The following is a 10,759-nucleotide window of genomic DNA, read 5'->3' as shown; positions in this document are numbered from 1 at the left end:
AGAGGCGTCACCCTGACACGTTCAAGTGCTTGTATTCGTTTTCAACGCATTGTCCACGATGAGGCACGAATATAATGTTTGAAGCTATTTACCAGGTAAAAGCTCTCAATGCAAGTCTCAATGACAAGTACATTTAGAGAACTATCGTTTATTGCAGGTGACATCATTATGGATATGAGGAAGACGCCAAATTTACAATAGAATCAGCTGTAGTACCTCCAGAAGCCAATGGCGCTTTCCCAACAAATAACAGCAAACATTCATTGGCGAACTTTGCAAGAAGCATTTACAGGCTATTCGGCTTCCAAATTGTCCAGGAACCCTGCGTATGAACAACGACAAGGAGACCGCAAACCACGCTATTAGGGGATGTGCCAAGTGCGTACAAAGACAACAAATAGTGACTGCAGCGCCGCCTTTATTACAGACAATTTCGAGACTGAGCATTACACAACCTCAGCCTCAATCACCGCTGCCGCAGAGAGTGACGAATGCATTAGGCTTACCGCTAGCAACAGGTTTCTATAGCTTAGGTCACGGTTGGCTAGTCTAATTTGTCGCATGCTCCGGCTGTGCACGTGTTTGTGTGGAGCGTTCATCTCCTCCGTTTTTATATATTCTGTATAGTTTCTCTGTGCCCTTCTTCAGTGCAGGGAGACAAACCGAATGTTTTTTTTTTCTTTGCTTGTAATGCCCTCTGTGCCTGCTGCTTATACTTGTCACTTTCTATTGAAACCTAATGAAAGTTGCGAAATGTTAACTGGGGCATATTCCTTTCTGGCGATAGCTGATTAAGATTGAGAAAATAAGAACAGCATCAGTCTGCACGCATCGTTTGTACAAGTGGGAGGTGAAGAAAACTTTGAGTTTCGAAGAGGTAATACACGGTAGAAAATGTCCCTCGTTGTCCCGCTACTGGTTAATTAAAATTTATCTCTTCCAGTGAGTCATTTATCTTGTTTGCTACTTTAGCCAGAAATATTGCTTGCATCAGCTGTAATAAATCAATTATTATGAAGGGCCGCATAGATCATCTGAGAGGTCCTCATCGTTAGCCGCAAGTAGAACTTCAGCGGCCATGGCACGCAGCCAATGCTTTCAGCATCAATAATTCATAAAGACCGAAGGTCAAGATCTCATATTTATTGTAACTTGTACAAATGCAAGAGCACCGTAAGACGGTTTGGAGCACTGGACAGTGCCGGTATTTCCTGAGGTATCATTCCCGCTGCTCTTGAAGAAGACAATCTTTCGAACGTCCCACACTCTTGCATCTGGTTACTACCCGCACAGGGAAGCCATGCATGCTTCGCTGATGCGTGCCTCCTCGGCGTTGCTCTGCTCGGCACGCTCAGCAGTCTCGGTATCAGCCCTGGCCTCGGCTTCGCTGGAGCTGCTCGCCGGCATGGCGCCTCCATCTGGGGAAAAAATGGAGGTAACGGACAGCAGAAACAGCTTCGAGAACATAAAAATCCCAAGTTAATATTCATGTTGCAATGGAGCCCACCAGGACAACATAAAAAAATATCTCGGGACAGCTGATACAGGCTCTGACCGGTATTTATGGATTTAATTTCTTATCCATGTATACCTGTCCTTTTACAGCAGAACAGTCGTTGTGAAAGGAAAGGAAGCGTGGCGGAATGCGATGAAGGATTGCAAACACTAGTGTGTTAAATTGTTTCAGTTGGAGCTTGGTATGGTCAACGCGAGATATCTGTGCTAGGTGACTGCTTCGGGCAATGAACTCGCAATAAGATGGTGATGTTGGAGACATCTAGGTTGTGTAACAATGCAAAAGTAAATATATCAGCCTTAGGTAAAATCAATAAATATATACAAGAGGGGAAACGTTTTTCAGATGCGACAAAATTTCATGCTCATTTCAAGCATAGGTTCAGTGTTAGGTTCAACTTCAAGAGCAAAGCAACTCACCTGTCACAATGAGACCAAGAATGACCAACCCCACCAGGATCATCTTGAGCTGCATGCTTTTTGCTGTTTGGCAATGCTGGGCATCAAAAGAAATGGCCAGCTTTATTTGGGTTCCTTAACATCGCAACTCCCTTTATATTACATGCGTGCGGTTACCGCTTACAGTAATATTCAGCATTGCGCGACTGTATGCCATATTGATGCATACATATATGTAATGGCAATAGTTGGCTGAAACTGGGCGTTCTACAATGCCTAACCTAAAAAAAGCAGTTACTCTACTCTTCCGCAAAACGTAAAGATACCTGCACGGCAAACGACATCCTTAATCGACATCATCCTTCACCTATCGGAACAGTAGACCTTGGCCTTCATCATATTTCAGTATTTTTATATTAATACGCACGCATTCTTTAGCTGTTCCCTAGCTATGCCACGCGAAAAGCTTAATGCATTGTATGCGGCTACAATTGCGTAATTTGCACATTTAAGACATTTACTCGTTGTGTTAGTACAAATGTAGACGATTGGCGATAAGCGATAAGGAACAACTTAAAATAATATGATTATGTTAAAAAGGGGTACCCTTAGAGATACATAGGGCTCCTTAGAAAATGCACGGGGAAGCTTATAGTACGGCTGGGCCAACTGAAATTTGACGGCAGGTCAATTTGAAGTTTGGGGGCTGGCGTACCTAAATTTGGGGGTGGGTAAAATTGAAATTTCGGTATTGGCCAAGTGTAAATCGAGGGGTGGGCCAACTTAAATTTGGGGGTGGGCGAATTGGAACTTACGGGTGAGCGATATTATGCCGGTGTCACACATACATTTCTGATTGTGATGAGGGCTGACCTGGATAGTATTTCCTGATTTCGACCAAAAATAGTCGCCGCTAAAACTGAAGGGTGAGCGAAGTTATGCCGGTCTGACACGTGGACTTCTGATCGTGAGGAGGGCTGACCTGGATAGGATTTCCTGATTGCTACCAAGAATAGTCGCTGCTAAATGGTCCAACGATCTGGATCGAATTAGTATCGTCTCAGGATCGTCAGCAACTCTCAGAATGGAGGAGGAATAAACATTTATTGCGGAATTATCGGTACGACAGTGCGGATGATGCTGCGCGCACGGCTCAAGCAAAATATCAGCGGGGTCCTATACCACTTCCAAGAAATGATGCTGCACGACAAAGTCAGTCACTTACTCGCCACATTACACTACTACGAGGGAATTCACTGCTTTTCACCAACTGACGCTTGCACTCTCCCCACCCTAGCTCGCTACTTCGCTTGCCACGTGGACTCTCCCGTCGGGAAACAAATTTACTGTGTCGCGTTTGGTTGGGCCTCACATTTACAAATTCCTATTCGTTCCTGATAAGAATGGCCAACAGTGTGATGTGTGATTTGTGCGGGTGCGATGAGACTCCATATTCGCGGAGATCTTTCTGTGACAATGAAGGGAAAGCTACGGAGGCAAAGCGTGCACAAGTGCGAGTGCTTCCGGAGAGAGTCCCATGTTTTCATCTCCGTTAGGTTAAGCTCGGTAAGAGAAAAAATAAACACTTTATTCATCATCCTCATCATCATCAGCCTGGTTACGTCTACTGTAGGGCAAAGACCTCTCTCATACTTCTCCAACTACCCCGGTCATGTACTAATTGTGGCCATGTCGTCCCTGAAAACTTCTTAATCTCATCCGCCCAGCTAATTTTCTGCCGCCCCCTGCTACACTTCCCTTCGCTTGGAATCCAGTCCGTAACTCTGGTCCGTGACCATCGGTTGTCTTCCCTCCTCATTACATGTCCTGCCCATGCCCATTTCGTTTTCTTGATTTCAACTAAGATGTCATTTACCCGCGTTTGTTCCCTCACCCAATCTGCGCTTTTCTTATCCCTTAACGTTACACCCCTCATTCTTCTTTCCATACCTCGTTGCGTCGTCCTCACTTTAAGCAGAACCCTTTTCGTAAGCCTCCAGGTTTCTGTCCCATACGTGACTACTGTTAAGACACAGCTGTTATACACATTTCTCTTGAGGGAAAGTGGTAACCTGCTGTTCATGATTTGAGAATGCCTGCCAAACGCGCTCCAGCCCATTCTTATTCTTCTGGTTATTTCAGTCTCATGATCCGGATCTGTGGTGACTACCTGCCCTAAGTAGACGTATTCCCTTACCACTTCCAGTACCTCGCTACCTATCGTAAATTGCTGTTCTCTTCCGAGACTGTTAAACATTACTTTAGTTTTCTGCAGAATATTTTTCAGACCCACCCTTCAGCTTTGCCTCTCCAGGTCAGTGAGCATGCATCGCAATTGGTCTCCTGAGTTACTAAGCAAGGCAATATCATCAGCGAATCGCAAGTTGGTAAGGTATTCTCCATCAACTTTTATCCCCAGTTCTTCCCACTCCAGGTCTGTGAATACCTCCTGTAAACACCTTGTGAATAGCATTGGAGAAATCATATCTCCCTGTCTGACGCCTTTCCTTATTGGGATTTTGTTGCTTTCTTTATGGAGGACTACGGTGGCTGTGGAGCCCCTATAGATATCGCTCAGTATTTTTACATATAGCTCATCTACACCCTGATTCCGTAACGCCTCTATGTCTGCTGAGGTTTCGACTGAATCAAACGCTCTTTCGTAATCAATGAAAGCTATATTTAAGGGTTGGTTATATTCCGCACATTTCTCTATCACCTGACTGATTGTGTGAATATGGTCTATTGTTGAGTAGCCTTTAGAGAATCGTGCCTGGTCCTTTGGTTGACAGAAGTCTAAGGTGTTCCTGATTCTATTTGCGACTACCTTAGCAAATACTTTATAGGCAACGGACAGTAAGCTGATCGGTCTATAATTTTTCAAGTCTTTGGCATCCCCTTTCTTATGGATTAGGATCATGTTAGCGTTCTTCCAGGATTCCGGTACGCTCGAGGTCATGAGGCATTGTGTATATAGGGTGGCCAGTCTTTCTAGAACGATGTTCCCACCATCCTTCAACAAATCTGTTGTTACCTGATCCTCCCCAGCTGCCTTCCACCTTTGCATAACTCTCAAGGCGTTCTTTACTTCTCCCGGTGTTATTTGTGGGATTTCAAATTCCTCTAGATTATTCTCTCATAATTACCGTCGTGGGTGCTACTGGTACTGTATAAATCTCTATAGAACTCCTCAGCCACTTGAACTATCTCATCCATAATAGTAACGATATTGCCGGCTTTGTCTCTTAACGCATACATCTGATTCTTGCCTATTCCTAGTTTCTTCTTCACTGCTTTTAGGCTTCCTCCGTTCCTGAGCGCATGTTCAATTCTATCCATGTTATACTTCCTTATGTCAGCTGTCTTACGCTTGTTGGTTAACTTCGAAAGTTCTGCCAGTTCTATTCCAGCTGTAGGGTTAGAGGCTTTCATGCATTGGCGTTTCTTGATCACACCTTTCGTCTCCTACGATAGCTTAATGGTGTGCTGTCTAACGGAGTTACCACTCACTTCTATTGCACACTCTTTAATGATGCCCATAAGATTGTCGTTCATTGCTTCAAAACTAAGGTCCGTTTCCTGAGTTAAAGCCCAATACCTGTTCTGTAGCTTGATCCGGAAATCCTCTAGTTTCCCTCTTACCGCTAACTCATTGATTGGCTTCTGATGTACCAGTTTCTTCCGTTCCCTCCTCAAGTCTAGGCAAATTCGAGTTCTTACCATCCTATGGTCACTGCAGTGCACCTTGCCGAGCACCTCTACATCTTGTATAATGCCAGGGTTAGCGCAGAGTACGAAGTTTATTTCATTTCTAGACTCGCCGTTTGGGCTCCTCCACCTCCACTTTTGGCTAATCCGCTTGCGGAAGAAGGTATTCATTATCCGCATATTATTCTGTTCTGCAAATTCTACTAATAACTCGCCCCTGCTATTCCTAGAGCCTATGCCATATTCCCCCACTGACTTGTCTCCAGCCTGCTTCTTGCCTACCTTGGCATTGAAGTCGCCCATGAGTATAGTGTATTTTGTTTTGACTTTACCCATCGCCGATTCCACGTCTTCATAAAAGTTTTCGACTTCCTGGTCATCATGACTGGATGTAGGGGCGTCGACCTGTACTACCGTCAATTTGTACCTCTTATTAAGTTTCACAGCATGGCCTGCCACCCTCTCGTTAATGCTATAGAATTCCTGTATGTTACCAGCTATATCCTTATTTAATCAGGAATACGAACGCTTGTCAGTGCAAATTGAGTGGCTGTGAACAACTGATTATAATATTTCTTTTCTATCCTTATCTCGTATTTCATTTTTCGTCTCCCCAACTGTAGGGTGGCTAACCGCGCCCGTCCTTGGATAACCTCCCTGCCTTTCATTCCTTTCTCTGCGGCTCCCTCTCATCAAGAAAATGCAGGACCCTTATGATTTGTCTTTAATAGTGGAACACGATGGAATTAACAGATTCCTGACTACATCTCACACTTCCCAGCAGCAGCAGCTTATATAACAGTTATGGATACCGGAAAACGGTGGCGTTGAAATCTATGAACAAAGGAGACCTTTCTGGTAGATACGCGGCCTCATGGAGTGACCGCTCTTTTGTCATTGTTTCGCACTTTCGATATTTCTCTGTGAGAGGACTTAACATAAAAGGCATGCGCTGTCGGTGCTTTGTTTCATGACATTTATTCGTGGGTTGCCATTCTCAAAATCCCCGGGAATATAACTTTGCTAAAAGCGTAAGCGTAAGACAAGGTGTAAGCAACTTCAGTGACAGAAGAAAAACTCGAGTGCCGCATAGAATATACGTGGAACGGGATCACTTTCTCGAAGGCGGATGCCGACGCGTATGCCAACATCGGGTTTTCCGTGAGACGGGGCGATTAACGCTATCGCATGAATACTGCGCTAGAGGGCGCAGACGTGAGCCTGAGATCGCGATGAATCGGCCGGATCGCCTTTGTGACGCCAAAGTATGCCACGTCAACGGTAAGGCCATCGGTAGACTCGCGTAAGCTAGGAAAAGTAAGCAAGCGAAACAAAGAAATAACGAAGACAGCCAAGCCAAACAATGCTTACGCATTGTTAGACAATTCTCCGATTTTCTCTAGCTCTTTAGTTCTTAACAGTTAACGTCTTGTTTACTCTTTTCTCTTATCTTCAATTAAGGTTAGTGCACTAGCAGCGTCTTTCAATGACAATTTCATTTTAGAATGAGCGCACGCACTCTACCCTTCAAAGCAGCACCATAACGCATACTGAATCGTGCGTGTGCCAATTTCAGCAGTAATAAATCAAGATTAACAAAGGGCGGCAGGAATGTAAAACATGAAACGTTTTGCAGAGTAATCAAAGCCCCGTGATGTCTTACGTCATTAGCTGGCATGATCTAAGCTGATGACATTCTTAAAATAATGTTTGCTATGAGTCTGGCTTACTCACGATTGAGGCTTTGCTGCAACTTGAATGGTGTGGGACGCACTCATCGAGAGCGCTTTTTATTCGAGGCGTTCGCAAAAAAAATAGTAACAGTAACGAAACACTATTAGAAAGAATAGTTTACGAAGCACCCAGTTCATTTTTACAACCATAGATGACATAAAACGATATGCCGTGTAGCAATAAAGCGAGTAAAATCGTCAGAGATAGGGTTTATGGACGTCCGATTTATTGTACCATTCAACGTAGACTTTTTAATGATTTCCTTTCCCACAGTAACGGAACGAATGTCGACGCTTGTTTGTTCAGGATACTGAAATACTCTAAAGACCATAGCATGAGTTTATACTGGCAGTAAAAGCAGCATCTGCAGGGCAATCACCCGAGCCAAGCGTTTTGAACTGACTAATAATTGCAGCGCGCTGTTGATATCTGTAGCCATCTTGCAAATGCTGCCCAACACAATGAGCTTTTCATATGCCAGTTATCGCGCCGCACCGGATGTACGAAGGCTCTTAAAAAAGCTATAATTTTCAGCGGAAGTAAACAGATAACCCAAAATGTGGGTAAAGCGTGCGGTGAAAGTTCACTATGCTGTGCCTCGCCATCCAGACACTCTTGCGACATGTACCTTATGCCGGATATTTGTGGCATTAAACACTATTATTCTATAGCATGACCGGTGCGGTCGAAGCGAGCCTACGAGGCATGACGATTTTTGAGCTCATCAGCGTTATAATACCGTTTGTTGATTTATTGTCTAAATACAACGTAGTGGTGTAACGACATAGATTTTTCGGTTACTTCGATTTCATTGAAGACGTTACAACGTATTTATGTGGCCGTGTTTTGAGACTCTGGTCTCAGATGATTGAATGCAGAAAATTTTCTTTGCGCCCGAGGACATAAGTTATGATGGTACCCAAATATGAGAAATGAAGCCTTCTGCTCTGAAAAAAATGCACAATATGTTCTTTCAGGCGCTTCTGGGTCATGGCAGCTTTTTCAGTCACAAGTCCGTTGACAAGGCTGCCCTGTAAGCCCTCCTAGGCATACTGTTACTCCGAATTGCTTTTGGGGCAACGGACGCTTCGAGAGAACAGCGTTTCTTGCTCGCTCAAAGACGGAAGGTTTCCGGAATTCGGCAGGCGTCTCTAAGTGTTGCATGCGTAAGCTGAACCTTTCATTACAGCTGAAAGTGCCCATAAAACTTTCTCGCAATGAGTTATCATTGCTCTAACGCTATGGCTAGGAACAACACGCCTTCATGAGCGCTTTTTCAATTGGGAGCCCTATTGCAATGAGCTCTACACCTGTGTGGGCCGCTTGTGTATATTGAAAAATTCTTGAACTGCTGTTCTGTATTTGCGCTCAATACAACACCGACCGCACATTTGTATAGAAAGCAATAAACGAGCTAGTCTTTATAACATTTTCTGAGACTAAATTTGTTCTTCCCTGACTACATGGAAGAACAAATGGGTCTAAAAATTAATCTGCACAAAACTAAAGTAATGTTCAATAGTCTCGGAAGAGAGCAGCAGTTTACGATAGGTGGTGAGGCACTGGAAGTGGTAAGGGAATACATCCACTTAGGACAGGTAGTGACTGCGGATCCGAATCATGAGACTGAAATAATCAGAAGAATAAGAATGGGTTGGGGTGCGTTCGGCAAGCATTCTCAGATCATGAACAGCAGGTTGCCATTATCCCTCAAGAGAAACGTTTATAACAGCTGTGTCTTACCAGTACTCACGTACGGGGCAGAAACCTGCAGGCTTACGAAAAGGGTTCTACTTAAATTGAGGACGACGCAACGAGCTATGGAAAGAAGAATGATAGGTGTAACAGTAAGGGATAAGAAAAGAGCGGATTGGGTGAGGGAACAAACGCTCGTTAATGACATCTTAGTTGAAATCAAGAAAAAGAAATGGGCATGGGCAGGACATGTAATGAGGAGGGAAGATAACCGATGGTCATTTAAGAGTTACAGAATGGATTCCAAGGGAAAGGAAGCGTAGCAGAGGGCGGCAGAAAGTTAGGTGGGCGGTGAGATTAAGAAGTTTGCAGAGACAACATGGCCACAATTAGTACATGACCGGGGTAGTTGGAGATGTATGGGAGAGGCCTTTGCCCTGCAGTGGGTGTAACCAGGCTGATGATGATGATGATGATGATGACTACATTCATGAGTAGCGCTGAAAGTTATGCGAGCGCTGCGGCAGTTCTAGAAGCGTGGCAGTTCTAGAAGGCAGTTCATAGTGCTTTGCTTCCTGTTTCGGATTCACAACGCTCATTTACTGCCCATTTTGCTCCATTTCTTCCCTTTCTATCATACTAGGTTCATGGAGCAAAGAGAACACTCACTTGCTGGCCCTCCTTGTTATTATTTTGGTTTTTTTATGTCACTTGCATTCTCTCTTTCCAGTACAGTACTTATGTTCTCTGAGCTTGTAATTAGAAGTCTCAAGTCTATGAGGTCAGCCATTGTTCAATGAAATGACCACAATACAATGTAAACGCGCACTTGGAGAATAGTTTGTTGGTTTGCTGCGCATTCGAAAAATTTAGACGCAATAAGAAGTGAAGCTTTCAATTGACGCCGTCATGATAAATAACTAGCCATCTCGCACTGCGTCGGAAACCTCAGTCTTCGTCACCGAGAACTGCCGGGAAGACAGAATCACTTTGTCGCGTAACCTGTGACAGAACGTACAATGGATGGAAGAGGTGTATTTTACGGCTAGATTACAACGGTTCTTAATGTGCAGCAACCTACAACGCTCGTGCCTTCTTTCTCTGGGCTGAGTTGCTTCAAAAATATTGGGACTGGTCATGTCAGATCAGAAATATGTGATTAGGAAATTGTGTGCCCATATAGGACACACAATCTCTTCCTTGTGTTCGTAATAAACCCACTGTGGTTATTTAGAACCACTGCTGTACGCTGCCAAGCACGAGGACCAGGATCAAATCGCAGTAGCAGCGGGTGCATTTCCATGGGGGCGAAATCCAAAAACACCTGCGTACTTAGATTTAAGTGTACGTTAAAGAACCGCAGGTCACAAAAATTAATCCGCAGTCCGCCAATACACCGTGCCTCATAATCATGTCGTAGTTTTTGTACATAAAACCCCGCGATTCTTTTTGCGTTCTTATTCACCTTACTTGTTCTAAATGTGTAGATTCAAAATGCACACAAGGTAAACCATATGCCTTTCGGGTTTGATACGCTGGCTTTTAAATCTCCCGCTATTGCGCAAATAATGATACCCCACGCTAGCTAATTAGGACGGTATTTCACTTGATTTGAAAAGTATGTAGGTCGGTGACAATCGGAAGACATGCGGATGTATGGCGCAGTCCTAGACTTGTGGAACGTTCCAGTTTGCTCGCAAAAGGCCTT

General features: G+C 44.2%; 1 long non-coding RNA gene across 2 annotated transcripts; it reads right to left on the bottom strand.

The window, feature by feature from the left end:
• Positions 1–1,128: 1,128 nt before the first annotated feature.
• LOC129383096 (uncharacterized) lies at positions 1,129–7,386 on the bottom strand. 2 transcript variants are annotated; one of them, XR_008611028.1, is made up of 3 exons: positions 7,357–7,386; positions 1,936–2,011; positions 1,129–1,418 (listed from the first exon to the last, which is right to left on the bottom strand). It is a non-coding gene; the product is annotated as an uncharacterized lncRNA (long non-coding RNA). The 2 variants fall into 2 exon arrangements; XR_011893138.1 differs by lacking the exon at positions 7,357–7,386 and having other exon boundaries at positions 1,936–2,296.
• Between the last annotated feature and the right edge of the window lie 3,373 nt (positions 7,387–10,759).

Source organism: Dermacentor andersoni, chromosome 3 (assembly GCF_023375885.2).
Source record: "Dermacentor andersoni chromosome 3, qqDerAnde1_hic_scaffold, whole genome shotgun sequence".
NCBI classification, from domain to species: domain Eukaryota; kingdom Metazoa; phylum Arthropoda; class Arachnida; order Ixodida; family Ixodidae; genus Dermacentor; species Dermacentor andersoni.
This window is presented reverse-complemented; position numbering and strand designations above follow the sequence as displayed.